This window comes from Nipponia nippon, unplaced genomic scaffold, assembly GCF_047370975.1.
Source record: "Nipponia nippon isolate SJK-2023a ecotype South Korea unplaced genomic scaffold, ASM4737097v1 scaffold_7, whole genome shotgun sequence".
In the NCBI taxonomy this organism is placed as follows: domain Eukaryota; kingdom Metazoa; phylum Chordata; class Aves; order Pelecaniformes; family Threskiornithidae; genus Nipponia; species Nipponia nippon.
Window position 1 is genome coordinate 35497730 of NW_028262391.1, and position 17692 is coordinate 35515421.

General features: G+C 38.4%; 2 long non-coding RNA genes across 2 annotated transcripts in view; one reads left to right on the plus strand and one right to left on the minus strand.

The window, feature by feature from the left end:
• Positions 1-2229: 2229 nt before the first annotated feature.
• The window catches only part of LOC148051003 (uncharacterized), a 23898-nt gene continuing 8435 nt past the window's right edge, over positions 2230-17692 (plus strand). Inside the window, exons 1-2 of the long non-coding RNA XR_015700724.1 lie at positions 2230-2303; positions 3951-4050. This is a non-coding gene — a long non-coding RNA (uncharacterized LOC148051003). The remainder of the gene's footprint in view (positions 2304-3950; positions 4051-17692) is intronic.
• The window catches only part of LOC148051004 (uncharacterized), a 19649-nt gene continuing 15864 nt past the window's right edge, over positions 13908-17692 (minus strand). The window contains exons 2-3 of the long non-coding RNA XR_015700725.1: positions 16156-16201; positions 13908-14055 (exon numbers count right to left, since the gene is read on the minus strand). This is a non-coding gene — a long non-coding RNA (uncharacterized LOC148051004). The remainder of the gene's footprint in view (positions 14056-16155; positions 16202-17692) is intronic.

Here is a 17692-nt window from a genome sequence, read left to right on the forward strand (position 1 = left end):
GAGTCTGGTTTAGCTTGTTCAGTAGTTTATCAAAACGTCGTTATGCATTTCCTTTAGAAGGAAGAATACTACCAGCAAAAGCCAGGTGACTCCCAACGTTCACCATTTTGTTCTCATGTGTAGCAATTGAAGAATCATATCTGTAGGCTGTATTTGCTCCTAAAATGTATGAACACATAAGCCAAGATGGAGACCCGAGTGCAAATTCACTTCCTGTTGCTTAATAGCAGTTATGTCCAAGGACCCTGAGGAGAATCCCCAATTCCACTAGAGTTTTACCTTCTTCTTGAAACCCTTTTGTTGGGAGCAGGCCTGGCTCAAGGGGATAAGAAGAACTTGAAATACAAGTAAATTTGACAAATGCACATATATGCTACAGACACGTAAGCTTGACAATCTTTAGAAGCTGTCTGATAACTTTCTACAAAGCAGCTTGACCCCCGCTGTTATTTTTTATATTTGTATTTTCTTTAGCACACAGAAAACCAATCATGTTACTCTGTCATGCTAGTTATTTTATAAAAGTAGACAGAGGCATGTAGCAGCTCAGAAGAGCTTACAGTCTCCTGCAAACACATAGCACTTTCTTCCCTTGAGGTCTGAAGTTACTGGGACAACTGAAATGCTTAGACTATTCTTTAACAGAATCTGGGTCTAAAAATGGTAATAGAATACTCTTGGAAAGATCTAGCACCTAAATATGTCCTTCTTGAAAAATATCATTGTAAGTTTATAATATCACCTATATTAAAAGTTCAACAGCATGTTACACAGAAGAGACTTGACTTAAGAGCATATATCTGTTTAAATTATTGCAAACTTACTCAGTTAAACCAATATAAAATTATCTTCCACGTTGCTGTTGGGGATCATTCTGCTGCATTCATTTGGATGTCAAAGTGGCAGGCCATTAGCCTAAGGGTGAGCTAATTATTTAAGGAACTTCCCTTGTTTTGTGCAATGAAGAAGTATGCTTGAAAATACAACACAAACAGAGATATCTATGTCAGATGGTGACGGTCCATTTCTTTTAAATATGAAAATGTAATTTTAGTATTCAAACAGTCAAGACAGCAATAATTTAAAATAAAACAAGAACAACAGTCATTAAATGGCTGTGTTCCTGGACTTAGATTGATGCTTAACACATTGATCTTCTTCAATAGAAGCTTTCCATATTCCATCTGTTAGAATCTTTGACCTTTTCTTAACACCATTAAAAGATAAAATGTTAATCTACTGAAAAAAGATGCATGACCTTTTTAAAGTGAACTGTACCACTTTACAGTCTGCCATCATTAAAGAACTTTATGCTCAGGAGCCATGCATTATGTGTATCATAGCAATATAATTGTTTAGAATAATGTAATTGTTCAACCAAGAAGATATATACCACATATAACATAAATTAGAACTAGAACTATGTGAACTTTGAAAATGCAATCAAAATAACATGTCAGATCAAGGCTTACTTTCAGTTTTTATCAGCCTCAACCTCAAATTTATTTTTTATTAATATGCCAAGATGCATGGCTAGAAGATACCATTTTAACAAAGAAAAAGGATGGTACTTTGGGAAGAATGAAACCACATCACTGGCAAAGGAAGATGCTTATCTTCCTTTGTTTTAATCGCCTATACTTATTTTTTCAGTATAAGGAAATAAACATGGCACTAATATTTTAAATAGTAGTAAGGAATTTCAGTAGCAAGAAAATTCTTGAAAATTGACTTGTTTGTGCTAAATCTGAACTGTCTTAAACTAGACTTCTTAATAGCAATGGCCACAATTCAGAACAGCAGTGAAACATGGTTTAAATCCAACTCAGCAAAGCGCTTCAGAGGGCATTTAGTTTTGAGTATGGGCTAATTTGATTCCACTTCAAATTAAGCCCCTGTTCTGAACTACAGAGAATGAACTGAATACATGATATAGGTTCAGATAACCTAATCTTATCTTCTGGTGGGTTCCAAATTTTAGATGAAGCTCCTCAAATTGATTTGAGAGCATAGCCATATAATAACATGTCTACTTAAAAACTACATAAAACAGGATAATAGAAAGTCCAAGTATCTTCTGCATTTGAATATGATGTTCTGCTAGTACTTTTTATTATACAGGACAAAAAGCTTTTCTACAGAGGAAGGCTCATATTCTTCTAATTTCAACCTAAATTCCACTGAAGTCCCTAACTTGATCCATTTTCCCCAGCAAAATTGGTGAGCTTAGACTGGATGATCCTGGCTTGGAGTATCCTCTCTCTGAACATGTATATGTTTTTCCGTGGAATTTACTCCATAAGGTAAGTGGCTGCATGCAAAATAGAAATATGAGGGTTGTAAGATGACATAAATTTAGGTCCTGTTATTAATATTGTTTGATAAGTAGTCACTGTGGTGGGGGCTCTCAGACAGCCCTGATGCAATGGGTACATTTAAATTAGCAACTTAGGGCACAGGAGGGGATTCATGAATTTGCCTTGCACCTATACTTGAAGGCTGGTGGTGTGTACTCAAAGCTGTTTCCCACCTCATGAAACTGAGGCTGAAGTCGTATGCTGGTTTACCATCTTGAGTGACCCGCTTGCAATGAGAACATGTGGTCCTGCAGAAGTTAGCTCTCTACACATGTACTGCATGCCTAGGACTGGAAACTGGCTTGAACTTCATTATTAGAAATGACATCATGTGCATAATGATGCAGAAAACATAGGAGAAAGCACAGGGTTTGCTAAGAGTTTTGACAAGGAGAAAGACATTCACTTCTGTAAGTGTCAGCTTTTTAACGCCAGTTAAAACTTCATATTCTGCTTTCTGATCACGTTACTGCACTAGCCCTGTCTATTTATATTTTATTCCTGTTAAATAAGCAGCGCCCCATTTTGTATAGGCCAAGCATTTAATCTTTGAAGTTAGTAGTCACTTTTTTTGTCAAGCTCTTTCATTGTTTAAACCTGCTTCCCAGTCCCAGCCCCAGTTTATCACCGCAAATTTCCTCTCTTGCATATTCTTCCCTCTAGGTCATTGATAGTGAAAGCAAGCAATATGTTTCCTGGTGTTCAACCATGTGGCACTTCACTAGTCACATAATACACTAGATAAGCAGATGACAGTCTGTGCTGCTCTGAATAGCATATGTGCGTGCCATCTGAAAGCCAGGAGCCGGAGGACGTAGATACAGCCAACAGAGGGAGTCAATGGCAGCAAAGCACTGGCCATTCAACCCCTGCTTTGGAGAAAAGAGAAATGGACAGCTTTGTATTTATGGTCAGAGTAGAAGATTTCAGCCTGTTTTCCCATTAGTCCCTGGCCATCTCTTAGAGGCCATGTGCTCTTCTGCTTTCAAAGCTGCAGGTTGCCTACCTGATGGAAGTTTAGTTCCAGCTTGGCAGGAGGAGGTGGTGGCCCACCAGAATGTCAGCTGTTTTGAGGAAAGTTTGGCCCTTCCTACGTTTTTTGTGTGGACATGGAAGATCTTATCTGTAGCATTTGCCTTTTTGTCTACTAAGTATAACTATCAAGTAACATACAGAAGCTATAATTGCTATCTAATTAGCATTACGAAATAAAACCTACATTGTGGAGAACACCTGCTTGCTCTGTCTTTTACAGTATAGTAGTAACGTTTAAAATCTCTTGTGCCTACTCATAACTTGGTACCCAACATAGCTAAAATGATATAGACCTCATCAACCAAAGTGGCATTCCCTTCAGACTAAGAAAGTCCTAGATCTCAGCATTGGTGAATATAATAAAGAGAAAGGCGGTCTTTTCTCTTTGACAGAAGCAAGCTGTCACAGTAATAGTGAAATGAGATACAGAAAAAAAAAAAATTCAAAATGTTTTTAGACACATTCAGGCAACATGTAAATAGAATAATAAATCTGGCAAGAAAGATCTGCTTATTTTTTGCACAAAAGGGCTAAGAAGGTTTTTTTTCCATTTTAAAGCATGAATTTCTTTTTCTTCCACCTGAAGTCTGCGCAGTATTCCACAGAGCAGCTGTCCACAGCAAGAAACTCATCATTCACTCTCTGATCAGCACATACAGTAAGTGACATGAAACTCTGCTTACTTCTCTTGTGTCTTCATGAAATAATTTCTTCACCAACCAAAGAAATCTGCTGTTTACCATAATCTCAATTTAACACCTACCCTCAGTGTTCAAAAGTAACTGTCTGCATTTGAATGGGGTTTGCAAAGCAGAAGTAAGTGCCAGGGAAAACTAAACAAGTCTTGTCTCTTCCTTGAAAGTTGGAAAAGGCTTTAGTTTTTTATCACAGTGACAGGTTACATGGTAAATAAAGTTTGAGATCTTTGCTTTGGCCATTTAAGACAAGAATTGGTTAGAAGTGAACAAAGCTGAAGGGTGCAAAACTTGAGTTAAGCCCAAGTTACACATTAAGACAGTTGTTCGAAAACAAGTGGCACATGCATGCAGAGTAAAACTGGGGGGGTGGGGGGGTGTTCCGTATGGTGTGACAGATAAGGGATGTTGCTCCCGACTTACTGAGGAAGCCCCTTGAAACTAATGAGTTTTCAGTTAATGAGCAGTATGGGAAAGAGGCCTTGGAAAACATTCCGCTTCTTAGAAGCTAATTTATTTGTTTTGCATTACATAGAAAACAGCCGGGAGGACCTCAGCCCCAGCAAAGCTGGGAATGGTCCCACCTTGCCTCAGATTACCATGCATAACAGAGGATCATTTTAAAGAGATTTCCTCGTTCGCATTGGAATCAGATAGAATATCTTTAATCAGCAATCAAAACAAAGGCCCTGTTAGTATTGTTAGATTAGCTAGATTTCTACAGATTGGTTCTGAAGTTAACAAAATTGCATCCAAATGAGAAGTGAGCAATATGAAATGTTCTGCAGAAGTTCAAAGCCTGCAACTGCAGCTTCACTATACCACAGCGTGTAAAACCCCTGTCAGCACTTACCTGGGAACCAGGGGCTGCTCTTGAGGGAAGTCTCTCCTGCAGTTCTTTTCCCCTAACTCATAAGCTTATGATTTGGGGAAATTTGCATTTGAAAATTTAGAAATACGATGCACGATGTTTTCATGTCATAGCTGGATGGAAGTAAGAATAAGTTTACAGGCAGGGTGTATTTTGTGATTAAGCATTGTGTTAGAAAGTTGGCATTTCTTTTTGTCAGGATTTCTGTTTATATCGCTGTGTTGATTTACTGTGGGTAAAAAAACTGATGATGTAAAATCTTTGTGTAATTTTTCTTGAAACAGGATGAGTTTTCACATCATGTGAATAGCGTTGTACTGCTAACTGCAAAATGCTTAGAGGAAATTAAAATAAGTTGAAGCAATTAATGGTCCATCAAAGAGTCAGTACTTGCCTCAATAAGATATTTTTAGCATTTTTGGATTTCGATATATGTGAGTGTCTTTTTTTCCTGAGAGAACAGGAAACACTTCTCCTATCCTCTCCCCGCTTCTTTTGTATTAGGTTGTTCATTGCAGACCATTGCATTAGGTCATGTTGCATTTGATCTGCTGGAAAATGAACAGTGTTTTGAATTATCTATATGTTTCCTTTGCTGTCTCTCTTTGGTCAGGTGAAAAGATAAAGCATTTCACTATGTAACTTTCCTACCAATACCCAGGTATGTACCAGGGTTACAAGTTTTGGGATAAGCTGTATGTACTTAATCAGAATGATCTTGCCCAGGCACAGCTTTTGCTGCTAGAAATAATGCTTTTTAAAGCATATTGACATTTGCATTAAATGAAAAACACACATGGTATTGAAGTGCTCTGTTCTCCTAGAAGAGGAAGAGAATAAGTCTTAATTTTCCTTTGGGGCAAAGCTTTAATAGAATCGCTGCTAGTTCATAGTCTTCAGTTATTGTTTAAACCCCATAAGATACTTAAGGCTTTGAGTGTTTGTACCAAGAAAAAAAAAATACGAATTCATTCTCGAGCTCAGATTTGGCAGCTCATAAAGTTATTCTGGCTTCTATTACATTTCTTGCCCACCAGCATTACCATGTTGCTATTATTTAGCTGAAGAGTTTTAGTGTCTTGAGCCCCGTGTACGGTATGGAAGTTGAGAAAGAAAATCGAAGGTCACAAGGAACGTGGAAAAAGGTAATCTAAATAATTGTGACAGAGAAACCATAGAAAAAAAGGAATGGAACAGGATATACAAACAGAAGCTAACAAAATGGTGCTCTGCCAATATTGTTAGTGCTGTCTTTTAGGTGTGTTTATCTGTTTGAGTGATTGTGCTTAGTAATCTGCTTATTTTGTTGGTTTTACAGTTCTTGGTGAGATGGAGAGGAGTTGTCTTTGGTTGATGGTTTCTGAATTTTTCTCAGATTCTCCCCATGCCCTCTAAGACGGACAAAATTTATCATGTTTCCATTATCCAACCACAGTGATTCAAGGACTTCTGCATTTTCTTAGCAAGAAAATAAAAAAAAAAAAACCAAACCCCAAAATATTTAAAAATTAAAATTAAAAAATTAAAAATAAAAAAATCTAACTTATCACATGATATTATATGTACTTGGAATTACATCTCATTTCCCCTCTGTCATGGCTACCAGGCATTGTATTGCAAAGTGGGACCCTCAGCCGCTGAATTTTCTGTTCCACAGTGCCCAATACAAATAAGTTGCAATATCCCAGAGCCTGAGTGGAATCCCACTGTGTCAGGATGACATTACCATATCGTGCAATGTGCAAGCATATGCCAAGCTGGGCAGAAGGGAGGAAAGCCTGCAGCCATTTTAGCAGCTTCTATCTCCTCCCTGACTGAATTGGAGATGAAAGTGAATTTTGTGATAAAATGATATGTGTCACTTGTAATTTGTAATGTGATGAAAGATTAATATATAGTATAGGTAAATAAATAGAAGATTGCTTACACCTTTAATTCCATGAATCTTAGGATGCTATCGAGTTTGGCTGGTCTGTATTTTTATCTGCAGTTGTCATCTGCTGCAAAAAATCTGGATTTTAGAGGATCAGACTTTCAGACAACATAGGTGTACAACAGATACTTCAGACTGTAGTTACCCACTTTGAAAACGAAAGGTGAGTGCTGCGTGAGGAGGCAGATAGAAGTGACTCCTTCCATGCGTAAATACACTCTTTCTACATATCGGCCTTCCTAAACTGTTTGCAAATCTGTCCTTAAATTGACTACAAAATGTTTTGTTCAGTGGCCAAAACGAGGCGCACATAAGCATCAGTGTTTTGGTCCATCTGTTTTTGCTGCTTTCAAGAATTCAGTGAAAGACACTATTCTTTGCGTTGTCTTTGTTTACTCTGTTATATGACTCGGCTTTATATAAATCGTGAAAATGTTTGGGCTCTCTATTTGATTTCTAAATTTTGAAGATGAGGTTATGCAAATATGTATCTTATGAGAAGAGCCAGGCTGACAGCAGAGGGACTGATCTCCTTTGTGGAGCATGTACAGCATGTTGCCTTGTTACCCTGTCAATGCGCTTCAGTCTCAACATACTCTCAACACTGATGTCCTCGTTTGTTTCCCACATCCTCCTGTCCTTAGCATCTGGGCTGGGATGGCAGCCTGGGTTCCAGTTAGTTCTAGCTGATGATCGAGGGTGGAAACCTGCAAAATAAGCAAAGTAACTCATTGCATGTAGACAAATAAAATTCTGTCTTGGGCACTTGCAAGGCCCCCTGAATCTCCTTCTGCAAATAAAGCTCCCTCATTTTCAGCTTCATTGAAAAATGGAGTGAAATCAGGCTTTACTCAGGGGAAATGACACATTCTTGTGCATATGTCAGGGTCTTAAATTAAAAGCTATTTTTTAAAGAAGAAAATTAAATGCTATTTCAGATTTCTTGTTACTGCTGACTCTTTAGGACTGTACTGAGCTCCTGCCACCTACCAGCATGCTCGCCAGGCAGTCTGTGCAAATATTATTATTACTTAAATAGAGTCTGAATCATTACCTTGTGTTTTCACTTTGTAGTGAAGTGATTTAAATATAGTTTTCTTATGTTGGGATCCTTTGACAAATGCATAAATAGTTAGCGCATTGTTAGCAACAGTGAAAAGGAAATGGATGCCTGGCAGGAGGAAGGGCAAATAATTTTCTCATGCTTGCTGTGCTCTTTCTGTAGTGTAAATCAACTCTTCTCCTCTGAAAGTAAAAACTTATTCCAAGATGTCAACAAAAGTAAAGTAATTAGGAAAGGAAATGTAATGCCTCCCTGCTGCTCCTCCCTCGCACACATTAGTAAATGAAAGCTATTTAAAGATACAACCTGAGGTAGACTAATTGGAGGCGATGAGTCATTTGGGACCTGATCCTGGAAATGCTTACCCAAACGAGTAGCCCTTTGATTGTTTGCCGGGGTCAATTTTGAGTGCCTGTGCATGCTTCAGGACCAGGGAGGAGAAGGTTCAGTCCTGCAGGGTCCTGAGTAGGCCACTCCAAAACTGAAAAGTATGCACTCAAGCTCCTGAGTCATCCAGCTGGTCTCAGTGGGAAGATGCATGTGTTTAGAGTTAACTGCTTCATTGGATCACGGCCAGTTTGGTCAGTGTCTCCCAGAAGTAAACCCTGAATGCTTAACTTTAAATAGAATAGGAATATTACGAGGCTACTTTGATTAATTAATCTCATTTGGAAAAAAAAAAGAAACAACTAGAAAAATGAAACACACCACAAAACTTTCCCAGATTCGCTTGTGCTTCTGGTTCATGTCTGCCATAAAATTAACTACTGTAATACGCTTTTTCCACAATTTAGTTCTCAAATCCTTTGCTGCAAAGGAAGCTGTAAAGCTCAAAGGCGTATTTTTTTCTTAGTGTTAGCAATTAATATGCCACTAGTCTTTGCATAAATAAGTTGTCTATTTTAAAGCAACTCAAATGGGCTATTTCATTTTATATGACTGTTAATTAAGATGTTGATTAGCCCTGCTATTGAAGCATTGAAACCCTTTCTAAAAGAAATGGCCACTGTTTCAATTTTATTTTAATTAGTTGGACTTTGAGGTTATTTACTACAGTGTCAACTATCAAAGTAAAGCTATTTAATTTGATGTTCAGTCCAAGGCAGGTAGTGCAGAGAATACCACATTTGCCTGTAACCACTGCCATTAACAGCAGTATGATTTAAGGTCATTTAAGAGTCATCAACCTCACAGATGGTAAAATGCAAAGTATCTAAAAGGGAAAATAACAATTGTTGTCTTGTCAAATAAAATCCGAACATTGTATTTTTTGTGAACACCCACTAGCTTCCAGCAATTTTATACAGAATGTGTTTCCCTTTGGGCGGAGAGTGTTAGGTCTTCCCTTTTATGCATCCTTCCATTGAGACATGCCAGCCCCCTTGGGAGGTGAAACCCACCCAGATATTTGTGATTTTAAAACTTCATTTGCGTCACTTGCAACAGAGATGGATCATTATTCTGGGATAAAATCACATCCTGCACAGTGAAAATAACAGGCAACATTTGACCTGAAAAGGGAAAGAGGAAAAAAAAAAACCTAACAACTTTAAAATGTTAAAAGAAACAGACAGTGTTAAAGCTGCTTCAGGAAACAAATTCTCCCTGTAATGCAGTGTAATTACGATCTTTTCTAAGCTAAGTATAGTACCCTAGAGATTACTATAAGTAACTTATAATAGAATTTTTATTAGTGGTAGTAATTTTTTATGATAATTAGTGTAATCTGCAGCCAATAAAATCAGAAGATATATAGTTATCTCTTTTACACCAGAAAACTATTCTTCAGACAGCTGAAACATTAAGAAAGAAAAATGTATTATTTTATGATCGTTATACACTTTTATGTTCTGATTATTTGGTATTTTTTTTATTAGCACTTTCCATTTAATGGTGAAAAATGTGAGGCATACTCAAGAGCCAGTATAAAGCAGCCAGTTTGGGGTAAGCAGCTGGCATTTAGTTTCCTTGGCAATCTTTATTCCATCCTATCTGAAACTTCATCCTTTGTGGAAGTTAGCAAGTTTTAAGTATTTCTCCTAGATGATGGGTTACTCTTGCATCAGCCTTGTACTCACAGTGAGATTGCCTTTCCTTATTGACTAGAGGGAGAGCCATAACTGTTGAAAAAAGATGTTTTAACAGTAATGCTGTCCTTGGCTGCGGCATGTAGTCTGCATATCTTTGAGACTCTGTTGCATTGCCCCACAAGAATCTCTTGCAGCACAACACTTCTCAAAAGCTCTTAAACCTACAACAGGAACACACACACAAAAATATTCCCTAACGTGGATTTGCGATCCCGTGTAGTAGGACTGCGTGCTAATGGCTGGGCTTTGACCTCCTCAGATTTGGAGAGGCATTTTAACTGAATGGATCAGCTACTACTGCTAAGCCAGTTGGTTTGCTGGAAATACAAAGGAAGAGAACAGTTCCCAATAAACCTATGGATGGACTAACTGCAATTCTGCTGTTAGTATTCAGGATCGTACTGTAAGTTTTTAGTTTGTGTCTCTACATATCTTGCTGGCACTAGTAAGCAAAAGCTTTGCCTAAGTGAAAAAAGAGAAGGCAAGACATGAGTCTTGGGTTTGTCATATTTTCAAAAATAGCAATTAAATTGAAAGCTGGACCATTTAGCGTAGTCATTTTGTTTTAGAGTGAAGACAGTGTATATAACAATTCCCAACTTAGTTGGAGGGGTTGGATTTCACTTCTTGAAGGAGAAAAGAGAATACTCTAGGAGAATACTGAATCCATAGAGATTTTGGATGGAAGGAGACTATTGTTTCATATGTTATCCATGGCCCTATACACTGCTGTTTTCTTTTCTCAGTTAGTGGCACAGTAACCCCTAAATGACCCTCTTAATCTGTATTATCGTAATTCATTGGCAGCAGTTATAGCATAAAAATAAAAAATTCAAGGTACGTGACCTAAGAGGAACTAAAGAAGGTTTTCATCATCTTTCCGCAGCCTTATGACCTCATGCTCAAAAGTTATGGCAGGAACTAAAGAGGCTGGTAAAACCAAGTTTGCATTTTATACATGGTGAGCAATATTAAATCTGCTTTGGAGAAAGAATCGCTCAGATTTGGTACAGGACACAGAGGATGCCATAAACCTCTAGGCTGCATGGGTGAAACGGACCTCTCACATAGGCTGTGCAGATGTTGAAGCTGGGATCGTGCATACCTAGAATTCCTTGGGCTTGAACTTCACTCAGGGCTCTCTGAATATATGTTAGGGCTATGAAGAGTCCCTGCTGGCTTCTGCTCAGGGAATGGCATAGATTCTTCTGGACCTTTTGAAAATTATTCCTGCAGAAAGAGGTCAGAGGTCTGTTGCATTCTCCTAGGCTTTTTAGGCTTGATTTGTCCTAAATTAGGACAGGAAAGGGGAAAAGAAAAGGGGAAAAGGGGAAAAGAAAAGGGGAAAAAATGGTGGTATCAATCCTCAGAGGTGCTAAAATGAGATCAGTACTCCCAGCAGCTGTACAGATATTCATAACAACTCTTCTGTGCCCTGATGAGTGGTGAGTTAACAATGTTGACAGTTGACATATTATCTGTAGCATATGACTTAGCATCTGTTGAGATGCATGAGGTAGGATCAAGATCCGTAGAAGTCTGTCACACAGTCTGCAAATACGGGCAGACATCGCTGCATGCAGTTACCTGTAATTCATATTTTGATAGTTGTCCCAGTGATGATAACTGATGCAAACATAAGGTGTACTGAGCTGGCTTATGTTTAAGTAAGTGTCTAATTCATAGACCTGTTTGGGCAGTCTGCGAACACAGGCATGTTCATCTAAAGACTTAAGGCAGGCATTGGTTAGGTTCCTAATAAAGACGTTCTAATGGTGTCTCCTTACCTACATTGTTAGTGTCTTTTGTGTGGAAATATGGTAACTGGCCAACTGTTAAATAAGCAGTTGTTTCCTTCACGTCCAAGAAACCCTCACTTTGCGATGAAAATGGCAAGAGTCTTGCCTTGCCTCTGGTTTCCCCTGTTGCTTTTCGGCAAAATACGTAGCACTGTGCAGACCTTCAACCTCCAGGTAGATTCAAGTCCTGTTCAGCCTAGGAGGACGCAGGCTGTGAAAATGGCGCCCTGACAGGGGAGCTTCTGCCAGGCAACGAAGCATCAAGTATCCATGCTGATTCTGCTGGATTCCTGTGTACCAGCACTTAGAGACTGTTGACCGTGAGGTTTCTCTGACGCTCTTGTGACCCCTCACAGGGACAAGATGGATTTGCTCTTGAATGGCTCTATTTTCTCTTTGTGAATAGAATGGGCAATTGTTAATTTGCCCTGACTGCTGTCATGCACCTCAGGCTTCTGCTTTGTTACCCTTCCTGCTGATCATGGCCTCGAGGCCAGGAGGTCTCATATTCTGAAAACGTGTGTACTTGCTCTATCTGTCCAGAATGTCTTTTGGGAGGAGGGGTATCGCAGCTGAGTGCAGACGGTGCGCTTCCCCTTGTTGTGCTTCAACCCGAGACTTAAACAGGAAGTTTCCAGCAAGCTGTTTTGGTAGAAGCAACTGATGGAAGTTAGAGGAATGAAATTCCTGTTCCCCCTACACTGAGGAATCTTACCAAAAGCCCTGTTAGCAAAAGTGATCACCCTTGGGTTTTGCAATGTTTTGAATTTGTATATGAGCTGTTATAAAACTATTCATGGGCTTGTTAACTTTTGAGTTGAATTACTGAAATGCATCGTACCTAAGGCAATGTCTGAAGAATATCTGAAAACTTTCTATAAGAGCACAAAGCAGTTCCTTGCTCTCTTGGTCTCTTCAGGGTATGCTTTGCTTGCAGGCTGCTCTCAAAGTTCTCAAACTGTGCACCAACTGCCTATGCATTTCCAGGTACAAATAAAAATGGACTTTTCAACCATCAGCCCTAGTAATACATTCCTCCTTCATTCTTTGTTACATCTCTGCAGATTGGATCAGCTAGTATTCTTCGTTTGTTATTCATTAGTTAAAGGTCTCTTCTTTTACTGCCCTTGAACTCACTGTATGTTCTTCCTCCAGCTTGCTGACCTTTGAGCTATGTAGCAGAGCTGTTTGCCAGGGCTAGTTTCTAAGGGTTGATAGGTCTGAAGGATTTTAGGCAAAAGGGGTTATATTCTCGGTTTTAGAGTCTGTGAATACCTCATTAGCAGACACTGGATTATGTGGTAATTTGTCTAGTGGTTAGAACAGGTGCATAGCATACTCCCAGATAAATAAAGCTTAAATTGTAATTTCCACCACAGGCAGATCAATCTGTGTAATTTAGGTGACTGAACTTTTATAGTTGGCATGCAAGGAAAATACCTTTTCTAGAACAGTGACTATAAATTGATAGCATAATTTGTGTTGTGAAAATTGGTCGCTGTATTCAATTGTACATAAAAAAGCACAGTCTTTTGAACTGCACCCACAAGATGCACCCTAAAAAAAATTTTAAAATCCAAACATTCAGATGTATGTGAAGACACTCCTTCCTATAGCTGGTGTTAGACTTTGGGGGTTGTTTTCCTTGCTTTTCCAGGAATTTGGCATATGCCACACCACCATATCTGGTAAAGGTTTAACTGAAAAATTACTTATTTCTAAATTAAAATTATTTTTTTCCAGTTAAAATGTATGTCCTATGCCTCATGGTCTTCATCTATTGTGGCACAAGGTGTAGGTAACAAATCATTGCTTGCCTCTTGAGATGAACATCAGAGTAATTCACTGTGCTGTGTACAACAGTACCTAGAAGCCACAACACAAGTGATAAATAGTAGTAGGTTGGCAGGCGAGGGAGGGAGGTTCTTCAAAGAAAAATTATACTGAGAAGATGTAAGATTAGTGACATCATTGTCGAAAATGCGAGCTCTGTATCCCCACTGGGAATTCATTGGTAAGTAGACTCTGAGGAGAAGACAAAAATCAGCAGCCAAAAGCAAGGAGTCTGTGGCCCCAGATGAGAAATCCAGGTCACACCTGACACCCATTTCCATCCACACTCATGAATCCAGTGGTCATTAGGTTGGATTCTTGATCACCAGAAAAATGGTTTAATTCAACGTATCATCTCAAGGGAAGGGGCAGAAGACATCTGAAGTAGAAACAGAAACAAACCACTCTCTCCTCACTTTAGATAATGTCAAACACAGGAGAAGCTCCCCCTGCACTGCACTGGAGTCCAACAGGTAATACCAGTTGCTTTAGCCTCACTAGTAAACACCCGAAAGGTAATGCAGTTTTGATGGCTGTAATTTTGATGCTGAATGGAACCAATATAAACTGCTATAAGTTAATTGATCTCAGCATTAAATTTGATCTAACACAATTTTATCTGAATTTTAAAGAATTAAGTGCAATCAGAACCTACTAGATGGTTTCTGAAAAGGAAAATTGCATGAGTAAAATGTTTTCTTTTTTCCATGATTGTCAATAATATTTTTATTTTCCAGTGACAGAAACACTGAAAAATACATTTCTGCAAAATGAAATCGTTTCAGTTTGGGTTTTTCCCCTTTCTCTCCCCTGTTCTGATTCTCCACTCGTGGAACAGGCAGAAGACAAACCACAATTTTTCTTGTTAATATTTCTTGCTTTTGTTCAGCATTTTTTCCACCTCCCCTACAACACCACTCAGAACATTAATGGAATATTTTTGCCAAGAGGTTATATCCAGAAAAAATGTCAAGGAATTCTAAAAATAAGGATTCTATTGCTATTTGTGATATTAAAGACTGGGCTAATTTGGCAAATAGGATGCAGTATAAGCTTATGGTTTCAACACAATGGAGAAGTTATCAATAGAATAATGGATAGCAAACACAGAGTCTTGCAGGTGTGCTTTTCTCTGGGTGGTTTCCAGATTTCACAGAGTGAGTGTAACACTGTGTTTCTGTCTTGTGGGAGGAAAGACTAGCTTGAGGCCAACAGCCAAACTCTTTATGAAAAGAAAAAGGTAGGCTGGTCCCATAATAGGGTGTGAAAAACTGACCTTCTAGAATAGCAGTTTTAAGTAGCTTTTGAGGTTTGTTGAGCTGCAGTAAGAAAAGTGTAATTGTGCTGCCTCGTTCTGTTTGAACGAGCGAGTTGTGCACTTCACTGGAGGAATGTAAGGCGTGTGTTGAAAGGACAGATAGGCAAGTGTGGCCAGGAATGTGATAGAGTGGATATAAAATGAGTGAAGACAAGTGTCCTCATGCTGGCTGCAGTGGTGACGTGCATTATCTCAACATGTTATCAGGAGATAGATGTTTGCATTCCCATGGGTCAGTGCAAGTTGTCACAGTTTCAACTTCCAGCTTTTTCTTATGGAAATAACATCATAAGGCAAAGAATGCATGAAAAGTCGACTGCTTGCTTGCACCTTCACATGTGATGGTACAATCTTGAAAGTTCTCTAGAGGACTTATGCTGCAGTGTGAAAATATGTCAGTTGGTTTTTCAATGGTACTTTAATTCTATTTATAGCAACAAAGTTGATTAAAATGTTTTATTCCACTCCTTTTCCCACTCATTAAATCTTTTTGCTAGTGAGACTGCTTAGAATATTTTCAAGGGAACGACAGATTTTTTTTTTATATATTTATCTACCCTTACTTTCATTAAAAAAAATTTTGGTTTTGTTGGAGTACTCAGCAGTAAAATTTTGATGCCCAGTGTGAACACTGTATCTCTAGAAAGACATTGCTCTCCTGGAATGGCAAATAGATCAAAACCTGGCACTTTCCATCCCAGCCCAACCATTTGAAGCTAGTTAATTTTGCAAGACCACTTAACAGGTTTTGTTATCATTCCAGTGTGAAACAAAAACAAATAGCAGAACTTCAGAAGGTTTTGCAAAATGCAGTTAAGCAGTTGCCATTGTTTCTGATCTGCTAATCAATTATTAGTATTAATTAAAGGATCCCTATAGATCTTGTTTCTCAGATCCATAACAGGCAATAAGAAAAGGAATGTGTGGCATGGAATCTCAATTCCTGTATTTACTGTCTGTTGTATCTGTTCCTGGGTGTGCGAATATACCATCTGATAAGGTGAAACACCCTGTATATACTAGTAATTAGTCATAATTTCATGTAATTATTACAGCAATTTCTCTGGTAGCTATTATGTGTCCCAGGCATCTGTACTTTATGAAGCCAAATTTGTAATTTTTAATTAATGTGTAGTTAGCTTGTTGAAGTATGTTACATACCTTTTTCTTATCCCAGCTTTTTTGAGCGCTATTGTTCCTGCTGTTTCTGCAAAGAGCGTACAAAAAGTAATGAATTTCCAATTTGTCCTAGTAAATAATTTATGTTGCAACTTTTTTTTTTTTGGTAAGGTGTCATAAATGTTCCAATGCTTCCCTTCCCCCCCTCCCCCCCTTAACTGTATCCTTTCCTGTGTTATCCTGTAAATATGGTGTTATCCTGTAAATATAGCGCTCAGGAAAATGAGGGGCAAGAGCACTGCCTTGAGTCAAGCATGCTGTGGGCAGGTTCTCTGTAAGATTTTCCACACACCTGTGTTAAAGTTTTAACATTCAGCACCTGTCCTGATTTTTTTTTCAGTCTGAGGTATCTTTTAAGACAGAAATTGTTTATGGTGCCAATCTAATCTGCAGCATTGTTTTGTCACTTGAATGAAGGGAGAATGTGATACATTTATTTTTACTTACAGCTAAAATTAAATATGGACTCCAATCTGAAAACATAACTGGGGTGTCTGGGGGTGGGGTTTTTTTCTTTGTTTTCTTAAGAAAGCAAAAATTTGCAGTAAAAAAAAAATGAATGGACTTGGTTAGCAATTTTAAGAAAAAAAGCAGAAAACTCCAAAACAGGAGAAGCAGCACAGAAATGCTGCCAGAATTAGCTTTGTGGTTTTCTGGATCGCTTAAAGTTGCAGGCTTAGATTTATCAACCTGTAGCCCACCACTTTCACTGGAAGAAATGACTGTCATTTAATTGTGCGTAGTGATAGCATCATATCTTTTCATGCACTGGCAGCTGGGACTTACTTTAATTTCCTTTGATAGATTTAGCCTAGAGATTCCTAGATTAAACAAACAAACAATCCAAAGGGCTTTAAACTAATTCCTATATAAAACAAGATTTTAAAAAACTGCATTGAAAAGTAACATAAGCATTTTGCTTATGTGGTTTTTGTTTAAAAATTGTGATAAATTGTTGCAGCTAAAAAAGGCTCTCTGACTGATACTCCGTACACCAGGTGTTTGGGTGCTCCAGTACCATTGTAAAATGCAGGATTTACACAGTGAAAGCAGTGCAGATGTTTGACAGCCATGCCAACCAGCGAAGGAGGGAACCCCGAAAAAAATGTGTTTTCAGTTCCCCGTATACTCCCAGATTGCTTTGCACATCTTGGTATTTACCGATCTGCAACATAATTTTTTCCTGTGAAAAAATTAGTGTTTACCCACACTTCTTTACTGTGATATTTGAAGTAACAGAACATCGTTATTTGCTATGCTTAGAGTAGGAAATAACTATGACAACTCCAATACCATAGCTTGATTAATATTGGATTCTTAATAACAATCTCTACACATAGATTTTGGTAGCAAGGTGAGTCATTTGTGCAGACAAAGTTCATTCCGGGTGAGCCAATGACTCCATGGCAACTCGGAGAAAAGCATCTGCAGAGAAATGAGCTGGTGTTGCCTCCTTATGTGCAGGTAGGGCCTCTAGGTTTTGAAGATCTTTAGTTCGGCTCGCTGTGCTGTTTGTCTA